General features: G+C 36.9%; 1 protein-coding gene across 1 annotated transcript in view; it reads left to right on the top strand.

The window, feature by feature from the left end:
• Positions 1-18,377, top strand: part of ADAMTS6 (ADAM metallopeptidase with thrombospondin type 1 motif 6) — a 346,468-nt gene that overhangs the window by 210,616 nt on the left and 117,475 nt on the right. The window lies entirely within an intron of this gene.

Below are 18,377 nucleotides of genomic sequence, written 5' to 3' on the forward strand. Positions count from 1 at the left end.
TAGTCTGTCTTGCCCAGTGTTGTAGATGTAGGAGGTATTTGTTTTATGTTTATTGAATGAATGAAACTTAGAAATGTATCGGTAGAAAAAATAATTTGCTTTAAAAAGTTTTAGTCACTTTCAAGTTCTGTTACCTACCTAATTGTTCTAATAAAATAATTTTAGTAACATTAAAAGGAATTAAAAGTTTCGGGTAGTTTAGACCAAATAGTGTACCTGCTCTACTTGCACCTTTTACTTCTGTTGGTCTCCAATACAAAGGGAATTGATTTTTTAATACCCTTAGGATGACAAGTATAATATTGTTCTTGGGCGGACTCCTTGGCAGCAGATTTCGTGCACTAGATTTAGAGATTGTGTGTTACTGGAAAACTCTTTGAGGTCTCTGAATAAAGTTTTTTCCTTCTTCTTGTCTTCTTTAAAAATCTTCACATGTCTCTCTTAATATTTATTTCACTGGGCCAGTCAATAAACAAGCCTATAATAAGAACTCTGCTAGGTACGGGCAAGACAAAAACAAAAAAATAAAACAAGATAGGAAACAAAATCAAATGCTATAGAGACTCTGTCTGAAACGAGTTTACATTCTATTGGGGAAGCAACTGGAAGAAAAATCATTTAAACTGAATACTAGGTGGCACAGTGGATGAGTGCTGGACTTGGAGTCAGAAAGACTCATCTTCTTAAGTTGAAATCTTACACTTACTAACTGTGTGACTCTGGACAAGTCACTTAATTCTGTTTGCCTCCGTTTCCTCATCTGTAAAATGAGATGGAGAAGGAAATGGCAACTCCAGGATCTTTGCCAAGAAAACACCAAATGGGATCACGAGGGGTCTGACAGCACTGAAATTACTGACACTGACAAGAACAACAGAGATTCTAAAGGAAGACGAAAGGGGAATGCATTTCAAGTGTGGCAACAACCTGTACAAACGCATGGACACTGGAAATGGGATTTGATATAAGAGGACATATAAGAGACAGCAAATAACTCTGTGGTGCTAGAACTTAGCATTTTGTAAAAGGGATAGTAATAAACCTAGAAAGATATCCTGGAGCTTGGAGATATGCAAAGTACATTTAATACAAAACAGATAAATTGCTATTTTTTTTCCCTGAGAGACAATAGGGAGCCACTTTTTGAGCAGAGGAGAGACATGGTCAGACATGCTTTAGGAATATCACTTTGGCAGCTGTGTGGTAGATGGACCAGGAAGGCGAAAGCCTTGAAACAGCTTGACCAATTAAGAGGCTTTTGTTATTCAGTCATTTACATGACTCTTTTGAGTCCACTTCGGATTTTCTTCCCAAAGATATCGTAGTAGTTTGCCATTTCTTTCTCTAGCTGATATTATAGATGAAGAAACTGAGACACATAGGGTTAAGTGACTTGCCTAGGGTCACACAGCTAATAAATATCTGAGGTCAGGTTTAGACTCAGGTCTTCCTGACTCCAGACCAAGTGCACTATCCACTGTGCCACCTAACTATGTAGGTGCTGAAGGTCTGTCTGTTCTAGAGAAGTTGTGGTATGAAAGAAGAAAAAGGGGAAAGATGAGTTGTGGAAATAAAACTGACAGGAATTGTCACATGATTAGATATGAGGAAAGATAGAGGATGAAGAGTCATGGATGACTTTAAGATTGTGAAACTGGGTGATTGGAAGGATGGTAGTCACCTTGACAAAAATAGGGAAGTGAGAGGGACTTAAAGGGAACCATAATGAGTTCTGATTTAGACATGAGTTTGAAATATCTATGGGACATCCAGTGAGCATTGTTCAAATTGGCATTTGGCTCTTGTGAGGATGAAACACACAAGAAACAGTAGGACTTGATATAGATTTGGGAATCATTTATATAGGATGACATTTGAATCCAAAGGAGCTGATTGTTATCTTCCTCAATTCTTTCTATTTGGATGAACCACTTATTGGTCTGTGAAAGTAGATAAAATTTTGTTAATCATAGTTTATCTCTTGAAATTTGAAGTTAATGGCCAAAGTGATCTTTTGAGATTTTCTATAAATTTCACTTGCCCATGCTTTTGCTTTCCTTTATTGTCAAGGATGATAAATTCTAATTTGGAATGTTGCTTTGTCCATCATTTTGTGTATTTGTGCTAATTTCTGTTTTTGTAAATGTTGATATGTATTGTTAATAAAATAGGGATATGGTGCTTCTTGAATTTTCTTTCTTTCTTCTTTAAAAATATTTTGTTTTTTTCCCAGTTACAGAAAAGGCAATTTTTAACATTCATTTACTAACATTTTCAGTTCTAAATTCTCTTCCTCTTTCTCCTTCCCCATCCCTGAAAAGATAAACAATTTGATCTACATTATACATATTCAGTCATGCAAAACATTTCCATATTGGTTTGAGGAAGGACTCATTAAAAAAAAAAAACAACAGAAAGTAAGGTGAAAAATAGTATGCTTTGATCTGGATTTGGACTCCATCATTTCTTTCTTTGCAGGTAGACAACATTTTTTATCATGAGTCCTTTGGAATTGTTTTGGATCATTGTATTGCTGAAAATAGCCAAGTCATTCATAGTTGACCATTGAACAATATTGCTGTTACTATGTACAATATTCTCTGGGTTCTGCTCACTTCACTTTGTATCAGTTTATATAAATCCAGGTTTTTTTTATAACCCTCCTGCTCATCATTTTTTATACTGTAGTAGTATTCCATTACAATCATTTAGTACATGTTCAACATTCTCCAAATGATAAATATTCCCTCAAATTCCAATTCTTTGCCACCATAAAAAGAACTTCTATAAACATTTTTGTACAAATAGATCCTTTTCCTTTTTTTCTTTCTTAAACAGATAATATTTTAACTTAGATCTCATTCTTCTTTATGAGTAAAATTGTTATTCATCTCAGTTGAATCTGTGAGCATATAAGCATTAGAAAATTAGTTAAACAGGGAGGAGCTGAGTGCTTTCTGTTTATCTGCTTTCTGCTTTTCACTTCTTTTCTTTTTCATTTCTTTAGATCTGGTGTTGATGAAATATGTGCCATGATCTTAGCTCTGAAATCAGATTAGAAGGCCTGCAGAGATGAACATGCACTTTACAAAGAAATACACATTTCCAATGTACCCACACCAATTTATTAGAAAATAACTAGTTTTCTTTAGCTCATGTTCTCTCACAGAATGCTACATTAAAAAAGAAAGAAAGAAAAGAAAAACACTGCAAACCAGTTCTAAAGACTCTAGTGTAAAAAGTCCACTTTTTAATGAGCATCTAAATATATGCTAGATAATTGCTACTGTCTAGTAAGTAAATATGTGCTGGAAAAGCTAAATAGAACTGTATTTACAAAGCTATTTTAGCTGGTAGATTTTCAAGGTTTAAAAATGCCATTTTAGAGAATTAAGTCATATTGTCTTTCAAGGCACTAGTTCTAGAAATAAGGTACTCTTCAGATGATGATCATGAAAAACTAAGGAAGTGAGCTGTATTTTGCTCAGCATAGTGCCTAGCAATTAATTGATATTGTTTAATAAATACATTGATGTATCTCCAGTCTGAACGTGGGTGCCAAGAGGAAGCATAAGTCCACCCTTGCAGTGGGGTCATCAGAGCACTCTGTGCTCCATCCAACATAGTCAGACAAGAAATTCTCCCTGAAGTTTGAGATTCCAGATAGGTTTCTCAGTCCTTTCATTCCACTTGGTCTTAGTCCTCAATATAGTGTTCAGGCAGGATTTCTAATGACTAGAGATGTGGTCCATGGGAACCACAGCAGTGACCACACTTATCTACTCTATGTCACTTCCAACTTTTGATCATTGTGTGGTCAGTACAGTGGCTACCATGGACCACATTCATAACCCTCAGAAATCCTACTTGAATTCTTTGCAGGAGTAGATTTGTCAGTTTAGATACTGTTCAAATTCGAGAACTCAAATACATTTTTTTGTCATTTATATTTATTATGGTGATCATTATTGTCCTACAGTTGAGTCTTGGCTGTGGTTCCCATGTATTTTAGAATCTAGTGGCAGGAATAAAGTGATTATTGTCAATTAAAATAATGCAGTATTGTATATCAAGAAATAGCAAAATGATAAATTCTTGCATTTATCTTATACATTTTTTCCTAAAAAATTCAAAGTGCTCCAGTAAAATGCTTTACTCATTTTTAAAAACGTATAGGTGAGAAGGCTAGTGTACAGAAAACATATGTTTATCAAAGACTGAAAATGATTGGTACAGCTTCATCTGAAACTCAAATCTATTTCCCATTTGTGTATTCTTTCTACTATCTATAATTAATGTGCATAGTAAATTAAGGGTGCCATATATTCCTTGTTTCAGGGGGCAATCCATCTTTGCATAATAGAAACTGGCTCCCAGGGTTTTGTTTGTTTGTTTGTTTAGGAAATTCTCTAAGAAAGCAAGCCCCTCTTTTATACTAGCCTTGTCTGGAAGAGAGGGGAAAGACTAGAGCTTCTCTTGGGCCACAAAGGTATTTGGAATGTTCTGAGTTATCAAAATATTTAAAGTTGTCTAAAACCCTGAATACTGGGTTTGAATTTCTTTGCAATACGTTGTATGAATGGATTTCACTTTCTCATATGTTTAGAGTTAGGGTCTCTTCAAGGCAGCGTCTAAGTTCATACCAGCAGCATAAAAAGTGGGATATTAGAGATTAAAAAATAAATATGCCTGGTTTACAGTAATTGTAGCACTAAATTTATTAAGGAGCTTGGACTTCTTAAATGAAAGGGTCCATATATAAAGTAATAGTATCAGGATCAAAAATATATACCCAAATGTTTACTTGTTATAGGTGTCAACTATTAAATATTCTATAGCCATATAGTATCATATGGCATCATATATATAATATAACTATAATAATAATAGCTAGCATTAATACAGTACATGTAGGTTTACAGAGTGATTTACATACAGTATCTTATTTGAGCCTGCCATTTCCTGAAGGAATGTACATGGCCCATCATCTCACTTTTCTTCCGCTTTGTTTGAATCTTTCTTTCCTACTAAAAAAGAAGTAGAAAAACTGAATCAAACAAAAGCATACTGAAACAATAATCTGCATCAATCAGTCTAAACTCAGAAAAGATTTTCATGCTAAAATAGTAACTTCTGTGCCTATATTCTATATGGGGGTCTAGACTGTGGGTGATCTTCCTGATTTTAGACCAAAATGCAAAGTGATACCTAAGTACAATGAATGAATTCAGGGCTCAAGCTCTGTCTTAACCCTGAATTCCCTCGTTCTGTCAGTTTAAATCATTCCCCAAACATTATTTCAAAATAGCTTTAGTGGTTCAATATATGCTAACAATAAACAGTGCATAGTTTACTGGTTAGCATCAAGACAGAGCTGGTCCACAGATAGACATAAGGCCCCAGACAAAACCTCAGAAATTTTATAGATCTTATTTCTCTTGGCACATGGTTGACCTTGCTGTGGTGCATTTTATTATCTGTGAAGTTTTTCACAGCCTGAGAGGACTTAGAACTAACACATAAACATTTTTTTGGTATATTGTATTTTGCTTTTCCTTCCTTTCTAGTAAGTATGGTTAGACAAAGCATCACCCATGGTCTGACACTGATCACCAAGTCCTTATCACATTTCCCAAAGAACAGCCAGCAGATCGTCCCTGGAGAGGGCTTCTGGTGTCTCGTATTGTCTAGCAGTAAGAGAGTGGGATAGAAAGAACCTGGGATGGGCAAATGCTGTGTGCATACCAGTGTCTTCTATTCCTGTGGGTCAGATTGGGTGGTGTGCCTCTCTCAAAGAGCCTGTGGTCCCAGCCTTTGATCTGTGGGGCACTTGAGTCTTTCTTCCAAGAGCTACATTCTTCATTTGGAGAGGTTATCAGAAAAGGTAGAATGTGACCTGTGTGTGGTTTTAAGTGGTGACGAGTTTGCCTTTCCAAGTAAATGTGAATCTCAGATTAAAGATACAGATTTAGAACTCTAAACTTTCTTTCTTTTCTCTCTCCTTCTCTCCCTACCCCTGCCATGGTCCTACATTGGAAATTTTGGGACTTCATGATAAAATTAAACCAATTTGTAATTGCTTCATTGAATAAATGAATGGATGCATTCCTTTCTTCATTCAAAGTAGTTCCTTCAATACAACACGAAATTAATCCATTTGAAGAAGGTAGAGCCTTAACATATACACATAGCATTGGTCCAAGCTTTCGAGGAAAAAATTAAACAGTATATACATAAATATCTCATTACAGTGCCTAGTTTATTGATATCAAAATAGTCAGTGCCAAGACAGGTTTATAGTAAATGTTGTATCCCTCATCCTGCTGCCATTTTACTTTGAGTGAATGTAATAAAACATGTAGTAGTTCCCAGGAAAGTTTCCTATTATATGGGAAATGTCCAGGTTTCTAGGGCCTAGAATTTTTATTTTTTGAATTTAAATAATATTTCTTGAACAAATTCTTGTAGATTATAAGTTAGAAGACCATGTTGTAAAAGCGAAGACTTTTGTGAAGTTATCTCTTAGGATCTAGAATTTTTATTTTTTGAATTTGAATAATATGTCTTGAACAAATATGGATTATAAGTTAGAAGACCATGTTGTAAAAGTGAAGACTTTTGTGAAGTTATCTCTTACCTTGCAAATCTTAAAATGTTAAGTACTACTTATAATTATTACTATAACAGCAGAAAAAAATTTTGATAGGAATAATTCTCTAAGATTTACTTAATGTGTAAGATTAATATTAATATCAAATAACTCCAAGTATTTTATTTTATAAGATTGATTAATAATCACTTAAAGTAAAGGAAATAAAAAGACAAAAGTAAAGGTCTGAGTTAAGAGAAGTTTTCCCAAACGAGTTAGTGGGAGAAGAGAGAGCGAGGGTGGGGTTACAGAAACTTTATCTCCAAAATGTAAGGACGTAAGGTGAGGACGAAAGTGGGATTCTGGGAAATGGAGTCCTGGGGTACAAAATTCTAATTACACAATGATAGAACTGACTCTGACACCAGCGTTCTCTTAGTTCAGGTTTGATGCTGGGATGAAATGAAGCATTCATGACAGTTAACAAAAGGAGGTTTACTTTGCATGAACACAACAAGGATTCAGTGGCACTGAGATTCTCTGGTCCTAGTCTCTTTTTTAAATTTTCTTTCTTTTCCTCCAAAACCCTCATCTTCCATCTTAGAATCAATATTGTGTATTGGTTCTAAAGCAGAAGAGTGGTAAGGGCTAGGCAATGGGAATTAAATGATTTGCCCAGGGTCACACAGTTAGGAAGTGGCTAAGGTCAAATTTGAACCCAGGACCTCCCATCTCTAGGCCTGACTCTTAATTCACCGAGCTACCCCTAGAAATAGTCTCTTTCATCTCCATGTGGTAATTAGGGCAGAATATGGTGACAGATACAGTGACTCATGTGGTCTTCAGAAATCCACTAAATCAGAACAACCCTTGCCCCATAGAGGAGACTTTTGATGCCCTTAGGGAACCAAGAAACTACATCAAGGAAACAGGAACCAATAAAGTTCTGGGACCACTTTGTCTCCTTTTGGGGGAAATTAATGCCTGTTGTAAGAGGAAAGGAAGAGGGGTGAAGCTAAGCTATGTTGTAGAAAGCTGGTAACATCTAAGGTCCTGAGGATCTTCTAGAGGCCCTCCTGCCATTTAAATATTTACTATAGATCATTTACTGGTCAGGCCTCCTGGCATGGGCAGCATTAGGAGAAAAGGGGGAAAAAAGAAGAAAAAAAAACTCATTACCACTACTATTACCACTGACATAAAAAACAAAAGAATAAATTTGAATGAAGAAAAAAATATATAGAGAACAAAATCCAGAGATGTTGGGCTTTTTCTCCCCATTTTAGAATGGCCAAGTGTTAAGTTTCACCAGTCTGGTCCATGTGGTAGATGATGCCAAATCTTTGTGTTCCCAGTGAGTCTCTTTATACAAGATATTAACAAGGTAATAATGAACAGGAGCAGTACTAGGAACATCAGAGTCATGACAAAGATATTTCTGGCATGGCCAAGAATTCTTCATCATAAATCAGGGTTATCTGTAACAAAGTGGGTAAATTATAAGCCTCTTGCATGCAATATGTTAAGGGATTTAAGTTAATACCAAGGCTCTTTCTCTACTGCCACCTACTCTGTATTCCCTGCCCAGTCTGCCAATACTTTCCCCCAATTCCTGAGGCCCACATCAGGGGAATTATATAGAATCTTTGCCTCCTTAGAGGCCTCTCTAGATGGCTTTCCCTCTTCTTCCACAAATGCTAAATAAGCATTCCCTCTCACTGCTATCTAGGGACTCGTAATGACCACTGAGTTAGCTAAGGGATCCTTTTTCTTCCAAGTAAATACATGCCCATTATCGTTACATAGCAACAATGTCACCTCCCTCATGCTATTAGAAAGTAAGGAACCTTTCAACAATGCCATCTCTTGGTTCCCCAAGCCTTTTCTGCGAAGTAGTTATCTAAGCCATCTCAGAGGAAAGGAAGCTTGCCAAATGAAGGGGACCTGAGTTACTTCTCCAAGGTATACAAAGCCATCCAAGGGGGGGAAGACTTAAAGCCAAACAAATTTTGTGCTAGAGAAGGAATAAGGGGTTAGAGGAGGTCAGCTGGAATTATGCCCCAAAACAGTCTATTCTTCCTTGATACCAGATCCCAGAACCCTTCTCCTTCTCAGAGTGGCAGTCATTTGTCACAGAACTGGCTTCTGGGAGGTTGGACACCTGACCTTAGCATTTGGACGCATAACAATGTATTGTTGATTAGTGAGGATATAGCTCTTGTCTGAGATGGGAGAGTGCCATTTGCCAGTTGCAGACAGATTGAGGACCACTTGGGTCATTTGGGTTCTCTGATGGACACAAGTATTGAGAATAAATTAAGATTAGACCTAATTTGGGGTTTAGTAAGCTAAGGACAGAGTGAATAATTTTTTAATTAGTATCTTAATTTATTCCCAATACAAGGACCCCAGATGGGCAGAAACAGCTAACTGCCTTGTCCTTAATTACAGGAATCATTTGGTCCTATGCCCAGTAAAACACAGCATTGCCACCCTACTGACCATATTGGCATTGGACCCACTTCCCAAACTCTGCTATTCTTTTAATGGTTGTAACCTGATTATTTAGTATATGGTGTTTCTGATGGGTACTGACATGACCCACAACTATATGTAGTGGGAGACATCAGCAAAATTCCTCTACTGATCCTGACTCCAAAGAGATCCAAATCTGTACTCTTTAGGTACCAAATCACTTGATCTGCCCATAGCCACTGTCCAGGAATGAATATCAAGGAAGATCTTCTATGCCCCATCCCTCAAGGCTCTCTCATATGCCAGCCTTGTAAGCTGAAGCTCAGCTCACTAGAAGTATTTGCCACAGTCCATGCTCCCTAAAGAATCTCCTCGATTAGTGGTTCTTGAAGTCCAGTTGTAAAAGCTTTCATACTTGGTAGAGTTATCAATCAACCTGAAAAATAACATTTCTCAGGATTTAGGTTCTTGTAGGGTGCTGTTGGGCCAGCACAGGAGTCAGGGTTCCAGAGTTTGGACTAGAGACCTCAGTTTCTGGCAAAATCATGATCTGTTTTTAAAGGGTACTAATAATACCAGAAGGAACCAGGAAAGCATGATTTTTAATGCTCCATTTTTATTTAGCAACAGGAGCCTCCCATACTCTTCCCATTACCCATCCTGTAATAGGCAGTTTTGGACAAAGGATAACTGTATGACTCTGTGTCATCTGTTTAGTAGCAACTGAGGCCCAGTGACAATCATGCAATTGCTTTTCCTTTTTTCTTTTAAAAATTTTGTTATTTATTTTAAAAATTGAGTTCCAAATTCTCTTCCTTTCCCCACCCCCTCCCCCTTATTGAGAAGATAAGCAATTTGATATCTATTATACAGTTGAAATTTTAATTTTTAAAATTCTTAACTTCAATCTTAGAATCAATACTATGTTTTGGTTCTAAGGCAGAACAGTAAAGGACTAGGCAATGGGAATTAAATGATTTGCCCAAGGTCAAAAAGCTAGTAAGTGTCTAAAGCAGTAGTTCCCAAACTTTTTTGGCCTATCGTCCCCTTTCCAGAAAAAATATTGCTTAGCCCCCTGGAAATTAAATTTAAAAAAAATTTAATAGCAATTAATAGGAAAGATAAATGCACCTGTGGCCATCACCGTCTCCCTGGATCGCTGCAGCACCCACCAGGGGGCGGTAGCGCCCACTTTGGGAATAACTGGTCTAAAATCACATTTGAGCCCAGAACTTCCTATCTCTGGGCTTGGCTCTCAATCCACTGAGTCATCTAGCTGCCCCCTGCAACTACTTTTCAAAGGTATTTTAGTGAGTCGTGTGTAATTAGAATTTCTGTACCTAAAACTACTATTCCCAGAACCCCACTCTCCTCACCTTAGTGCTGAGGTAGGGAGGATATAAATTTTGGTGAAACCTCGACTCTTGCTCTCTTCTCTTTCTGTTGTAGCTTTGGTGGCGAGGGCTTTTTTAAACAGGCAAGGGGAACTTAGTCACATTGTCTTAATTTTGTTAGGTAATTGGGTTTTTTTTATATTTCTATTTCCTTTTATTCCTTCTACTTCAAGTGATTATTAATAAACTTTATAAAATACAATTCTTGGAGTATTGGATATTAATTTAAATCCTACAATAGCTACAATGGAGAACTTGGAACTCCAGAAATGTAATCATTTCTTATTCTGACCACTTCCTGGTGCCTGCCAAAGACTCCTTTCATCCTGGTCTTTACTAGTAGAGACTTCCAGAAACATGGGCCTCATGGTGCCATTAGGGCCCAAAGGAGAGAGAAAGAGAGATCATAGGACTGACTGCTTTATCTCTTTTAGGACTATAGGTGGTTCCTAGCCCCACTTGAAAGAGGCAGATTTGTGAGTGTTTTGGGAATGGGGGCTGTCAGGATACCCAGGTGGGAAATGTGAGTTCTCCAAAACTTGAAATGTCTGAGAAGTCTCTGGTATTCCCTCTTAGTGTATGAGGAAGCAGCTTGTCAGTAGCTTATTCTGGATTGTGCCTGGAATCCTGTGGTATTTCCCTACCTACTGGATTCTCTCAAACTTAAGTGATTTGAATCCTGGATTTTCTTAGGGTTGATTGAAAAAAAAAAAAAACAAAAACCAACCCAACCCTTACCTTCTATCTTAGAATCAATACTAAATATTGGTTCCAAGGCAAAAGAAGCAAAAGAGCTAGGCAATGGAGGTTAAGTGCTTTCCCAGGGTCACACAGTAATGTATAAATAGAAATTTTGTACTTTTGAACTACATCTCCCAGCATCACTTTCCTCTTTCATCCCCAAATTGCATGCTTCCGTTGTTTGTATATAGTTGTGTGTAACTCCACCTCTTGCTCTCTTTACCCTTGTGCATGGCTGAAAAAAACCTCAGTAAAGAAAACCAGCTTTTTCCCAGCCATGCATGTGGGAAAAGAGAGCAAGAGGCGGAGTTACACACAACTATATACAAACAACATAAGCATGCAACTTGGGGATGAAAAGGGAAAGAGATGCTGGGAGATATAGTTCAAAGGTACAAAATTTCTGTCTATACAGTTAGGAAGTATCTGAAAACAGATCTGAATCCAGGATCTCTTCCATTTCTAGGCCTGGCTCTTTATCCACTGAGATACCTACCTTCCCCATTAGGGCTGATTCTTATCCCTTGTCTCTCATATGGGCCACCATGGCCTCATCTGTCTTGGTGAATGTGATGTCACCAATGATTAGTATAGACAAGTCCCTCACAAAGGGAGTCCTTTTACAAGTCTCTCTGTCTACCATGTATGGCAGTATGAGACATTTCAAGTAGCTCTGGGAAATACAGTGAAGGTATAATGTGCACAGTAACTATAAATAGGTGGGACTTTTTATGTCTTTAGGGGACCAGGAAGTGGCATCTTCCAAGGAAAAAAGGATCAATGAAGTCTTGGACCAATTTAACTCTTTTCAGGAGAAACTTACCCCTGTTGTTAGAGGGAAGGAAGAATGGTGGTAGTTGTATTTGTATTTGTATTGTAGTTGTACTTTGTACAAGACCAAGTATATTGGTCTTGTCTGACTCTTCATGACCCCATTTGGGGATTCCTTGGCAAAGGTATTGAATGGCTTGACATTTCTTTTTCTAGCTCATCTTATAGATGAGGAAACTCAGGTAAACAGGGTGAAGTGACTTGCCCAGAGTCACATAGCTAGTATTTGAGGCTGGATTTGAACTCACATCTTCCTAATTCCAGACCTGGCACTCTATTCATGGTACCACCTAGCTCCACTGGACCTAACTCATTTTGTGGGGAAACATCAGTAGATATGAATCCTATCATACCCATATTGTTTCATTAAGCATTCATTTGATCTCTGGTTTCAGGAAAGCCAGAATAGTCAGTGACAGAATTTGAATGAAATGTGGTAGAAATCAGTGAAAAAAAGGCATTATAACATAACTTTGAAGTCATCAAGGCCTCCCTTATGTATATATATAAAATATGCCCATTGGTATTAATATAGCATTAATGATTTTTTTCTTGACATTTATTTGTACTAAATTAATTTTTGAGAATATAGCAACTATACTCCTAAAATGTCTCTGGGATGCCTAACTTCTTTTTGAGGTTCAGTGTATATGTTTGAAGTCCTCATTTATACAGATAATTGCCCATGCCCCCTCTATTAAAACCCCAATATTATACTATGTAAGAATTACAAATCCATTAGCAAAAACATTTAATTAAATCATGAAAAAAAAAACAGTAGGAATCTATGGAATCATGCTCTGCCTTCTATACATAAACGGGCACACTCCCTAATATGTTCCAGGAGAATAATCTAATAACCCCCATCCTGAAACTCCCTAATTCCTTTAGCATATCAGCAAAAGAATAGCTTTTAGATTTTCATGTCTCCAGTGGTAAAAAGCTTAGTATTGTTAGCCTTCTGGAGCCCATTCCAATAAATAGCATTTCTCCTTCCTCCTCACTCTGGATTTGAGGTTATGCTGGAGCACCATTAGTCTAAAGCAGTGATTCCCAAAGTGGGTGCCACCACCCCCTGGTGGGTGCTACAGCGATCCTGGTGGGGCAGTGACGGCCACTTTGGTGGTGCATTTGGGGGCGGTGAATAATTGTAAGGGGGCAGTGATAGTATGTGACATGGGACGCTAAGTAATATTTTTTTTGGAAAGGGGGTGGTAGGCCAAAAAAGTTTGGGAACCACTGGTCTAAAGAAAGGAGTTTCTAGCAAGAATTATCTTTATCAGAACTAGAGGTAATCCTTAAAACTCTTACTCTTCCAGATCCCTAGATTATTGAACCCAGAATTGTATGGTGATAAGAACACAGGACTTGACATTAGAAAATCTGATTTTCAATCACAGTTCCAAAACTCAATAGCTGTATGACTTTGGACAAGTTGCTTTCCAGCTTTAAATTCTAGGATCTTGCTTGAGATACCTCTAGAAAGAGAACTTCAGAGAAGAATGCAGTAAAATGACCAAAAGTTATACAAATGGAATTTATGAAAAAGAAATTGAATATGTTTAGCCTGCAAATTAGAATGCTGAGTGATAATTTTTTTTAAACTCTTACCTTTCATCTTTGAATCAATACTTTGTATTGGTTCCAAGGCAGAAAAGTGGTAAGGTCTCAGCAATTGGGTTAAGTGACTTGCCCACAGTCACATAGCTGGGAAGTGTTTGAGGCCAGATTTGAGCTTCAGACCTCCATCTCCTAGCCTGGCTCTCAATCCACTGAGCCACTCAGCTGCCCCCTGAGTGATAATTTTTTTTTTTTAAATTTTTTAAACCCTTGTACTTCTGTGTATTGACTTATAGGTGGAAGATTGGTAAGGGTGGGCAATGGGGGTCAAGTGACTTGCCCAGGGTCACACAGCTGGGAAGTGTCTGAGGCCGGATTTGAACCTAGGACCTCCCGTCTCTAGGCCTGGCTCTCAATCCACTGAGCCACCCAGCTGCCCCTGATAATTTTTTAAAAAGCATAAAACCAAGGAATGTTTGTCATTCTATGGAAACTGATATCAAATTGTTCCTCATTTATGTTGATGGCAAGTTAAGAAATAATAGTCTTAATCTGCAATTAGAAATTTTAATGACTGAATACTAAGAAGATGATGTGGATGACAGTGATTATGATTGAGAATCAGTTATCTGGAAGTGTAGCAGCCATGCATGAGCCAGATTCCATGATTTAGACAAATGGAAGCTTTGACCAGCTCCATGTCCAATCTGAACTGGTTTGCCCTTCCTTTGTCAGCCTGGTGGTTCCCCACTCCTTGGTCTTGCCGTGTTGGTGCTAGACTTATTATAGACACTCCATTTGCTTTTTTAGCCCTACTGCACTTAACTCCTGAGCTTAAGCTATCCACCAGTTTTAGTCTCTTCTGTAGCAGTGATTACCAGCTGGAGCCACCATACCCAGCTAGATTATTAACCACAGAAAACATTTTTGGATTGGGAAGGATTATTAAACACTGGGATATTTCTTAACAGAATGATGGCAAAATCACTTCACTTGATGATTTATAACATAAAATAGTATTTGTTGGTTTGGGATGATCTGGATATAGAGAGACTGCCCTTTTACCAGAATTCCTTTATATATAAAGACACATTCAGAAATTGTAGAATCAAGCCTGCCAGTTAGGAAGAGAGAGAGATTGGGTTTTGTTTGTTTGCTTTTCCTCTGTAACTAGATGTGGTTCAGTGGAAACAGAAGCATCTTACATTTTCTATTGATTATGGATCCACAGTCCATCATCAGTGTTCTCAATTTGGTCTTCAGATTTTTTTCCTGGTGGTATTTGGGGCAGGGAGAGGGGGTTGTTTTATTTGTATTTTTAAAAAAGGAAACATTTCCATTTGTTTTCTTTGCCCCTGAGTAGTTATTAAAATGGCCCTGGTTGAACTCTGGTTTGAGGCTCTGACTCTATTTCCTTGCACAATAGGATTAAAATCCATTTAAGGCCAAGAAAGGATACATTATCCCTTTTCATCTGATAGTAACCAAACACCTGGAGTGGGGCCATCAGGTCACCATGTGTTGATTCTTGATTTTTGTTTTGTGTGATGAAATGGTAAGTAACCTTTCTAATCAGGACTCTCCTGACCTCTCCAGCCCTGTTCTCCTGAATTTTCAGGCTATTTTATTGGAGACAGCTGTTGAGAGATGTTACTGATAAGATAATAAGAGCAAAGAGAGCCTCTCAAATCCAGAATCAAGGACCCTGAAGAGCATAAGGGTTGCCCCAGGGCAGATACCTTTGAGCACGATTATATCTCTTTTATGACCTCTACCTTTTAAAAACCAGTCTAGCAATAAAGAAGTCATTATATCCTCAGACACCTAATTTGGTTTCCTTATTGATATAAATTGTAAAAGTTATTCTAGGCTTCTGATTTTACCAGGAAGGCTGAATTGCTTTCTTTGCCTTCATCACTTATTTTCTTACTTTTAAAATTATAAACTCAATAACCACCCCAAAATAAGTAATAAAATGAACATACAAAAAGAAAAAGGAAAATCTCATGAGCACCCCTTTGCAACTGAGAAGAGAGGAAAAAAACTAATTTAAATAACAAATAAAAGGTTCATTTTCTTTTTTAATACATGACTGCCCAGGGAAAAAGAAAATAAAGAGGGAAAGCAAGTTATAATTTTTAAGAACCCCAACAGATATATTTTAATTTTGTTTAGAACAATTTTCTATGACAAATGAAAACTTTCAACATTGTGATTGGAGAGGTCCTTGCTAGTTTCTCTGTAGTTATAGTCTATACATCTGCAAAATCTATTTAGGAATTCTATTTCCTTCTTGTTGTTTGTTTATAATTATAAGATATGATGTGTATAAAATGTCGAAATGAATATACAAATAAAAGGGTAATTATATCTAATTACTGCTAATATGAGCCAACTGTGTCATTGGCTCAGTTCCTACAGATTGGTAGTCTGGAAGTTGATCCTCTACATTTAAACTCAAATGACCATTTAAGAATTCCTTATTTCCATGTAGATAATGGGCATAAAGCACCTTAGTTTTTGAAATCCAGGCAGGAGATGTGGAATTAGGAAGCTTCTTGGATGATGACTTTGGTGTGGCATCTGTGGTATAATGATAAAAACAAGAACAAACCACCTCTCATTTGGAATCATAGACTTTGGTCCAGGCCAGACTCTGCCACTTATTAACTCTCTGTAGCCTAATGGAAACCTAGAGTCTTGGAAATAACACTGGATGGGAGACAAAAGAACTGGATTCAAAGTTTGGCTCTGCTACTTATTTTCTATATGAACTTTGAAAAGTTAAGTTCATCTTTCTGGGTTTCAGTTTCCTCATCTCAGAAACCAGGTGATTTGTAACTTCCCTTCCAGCTCTAAATTTTATGAATCTAATTTACTTATTAATTCTCAGTCTTACCATCTTTATCTGTAAAGTCTGGGTGACAATACTATCACCACCTACCTCACAGGACTGGGTATATAAAATGAAACAGTGTCTCTGAAGCACTATATAAATGTCTGCTACTATAACTATTATTATTATTATTATTCATAAAGGGATACTGAATTCAAATAGATATAAAGGAAGGGGACCTGGACCTGTGCTTTTCCTAAAATAGGATATTACTAAGATAAGAAGACTCCATCAATCAATGTGGGCTGGCATGTTATTTTCAACTTATATTCTTAAAGGTTCTTAACCATTTTTGTGTGTCATGGACCCCTTTGGCAATCTGTTGAAGTCTATAGACCCTGTCTCAGAATAATAGCTTTAAAAAATTCATAATTAATGGAAATGCTAAATCTTAGTTAGAGGTTAGTAAAAATAAAAAAATGTAGTATTTTCTTCCCAATTTAACAGAGACCACTGAAATCCATCCATTGAACCCTTAGGGTGGGGAATTTGGAGACACTTAGAGAGTTGCCTAGAACACAAGGCCAGTTTGTGTCCAAGGTGATATTTGAGCCTAGATATTCTTGGCTCTTAGTCTGACTCTTTACCTATTATGCCATTCTACTTCTCATAGTTATGAGATAAAAATTTTTAAAAATTTTGATGACAAGATAATTCTTATTTGTATTCATCTTCTTCCAAGTCACAGAAAACTCCACAGAGCCCAATCTGGATTTAGAACCCCTAGACAGACATGCAGGAGGCTTAGAGTATATTTTCTGCACAGTTAACACAATTAAGTTGTCGTCATTCATTTTTTTATAAGGCTCATGACTTATTGTTGGATTCTTTTTTTGTCAATGAGAATCTAGCCCAAAATGAAAAGAGGAAAAGCAGACGGTTTTCTCCCAAACTAACTCCCATTTTGTTTAGTTATTCAAATGTTTTCCTTTGCTTTGGAGCTATGCTAGGAATCAAATGACATATAAAAGAGAGAAAAGCAAAGACCTTTGAAACTGTACAATTTTTACATTCAAGGTAGGCTATTCATCTTCACTTTTCACAAGTATAATTACTAGAAGAGTCAGGTTTTTGGTTGACTAACTTCATTTCCCTTGTCCACAACTTATCTCCTCATCATCCATCTTGTTCAGGTTATAAAGTCATAGAGCTTCACTGGAAATATTGAAGAAAGGTAATAGAGCTGGAAGAGAACTATTAATTTACAGATAAGGAAAATGAGACCCAGAAAGAGCAAGTGACTTGATGAAAATTGTGTTGTTGGAATATAGCAGAATCAGAACTAGAATTCACATCCTCTTGACTATTTTTTTGTTAGGAGATTTTTGAAAGGAGATTAAAAAAAAAAAAGAAACCAAAAATAAATGAGATATATACTGTGGTTAACTGTGTATAATTATTTAGACTGTAATGAATGACTTCTGATATCATTCCCTTAAATATATTGGAAAATGACCAAAATTTTAGCAGGTTTCTCCCTTCCTCCTTCCTTCTCTCCCTCTCTACCTTCCTTCCTTCCTTCCTTGATTCCTTCCTCCCTTAAATATGTCATGATCATAGTTTTTAAAAATAATATTAATGAACTTTAAAAAGCAAGGTTGGCATTATACATAGCATCTTTAAGTGTCTACATAATGCCATGATGATTTCAGGATGATGTGACTGAAAATTTGACTTTGTCAAAAAAAACATATAGTTGTCTATAATATCCATTCTGACCATTCTTTTTGTGGTGTCTTTAAAAAAAAGTTCCTGAACCTGAGATAGTATCCCACATGCACAGGGAGACGAGTCCAACAGTAGTATAAAGTTAATAGTTAAGAAATAGGACACTGAAAATTTAAAAAAAAATTTTTTTAGTGAGTAAATAAAAGAGAAAGGACTCAACCAT

Source organism: Gracilinanus agilis, chromosome 1 (genome assembly GCF_016433145.1).
Source record: "Gracilinanus agilis isolate LMUSP501 chromosome 1, AgileGrace, whole genome shotgun sequence".
NCBI lineage: Eukaryota > Metazoa > Chordata > Mammalia > Didelphimorphia > Didelphidae > Gracilinanus > Gracilinanus agilis.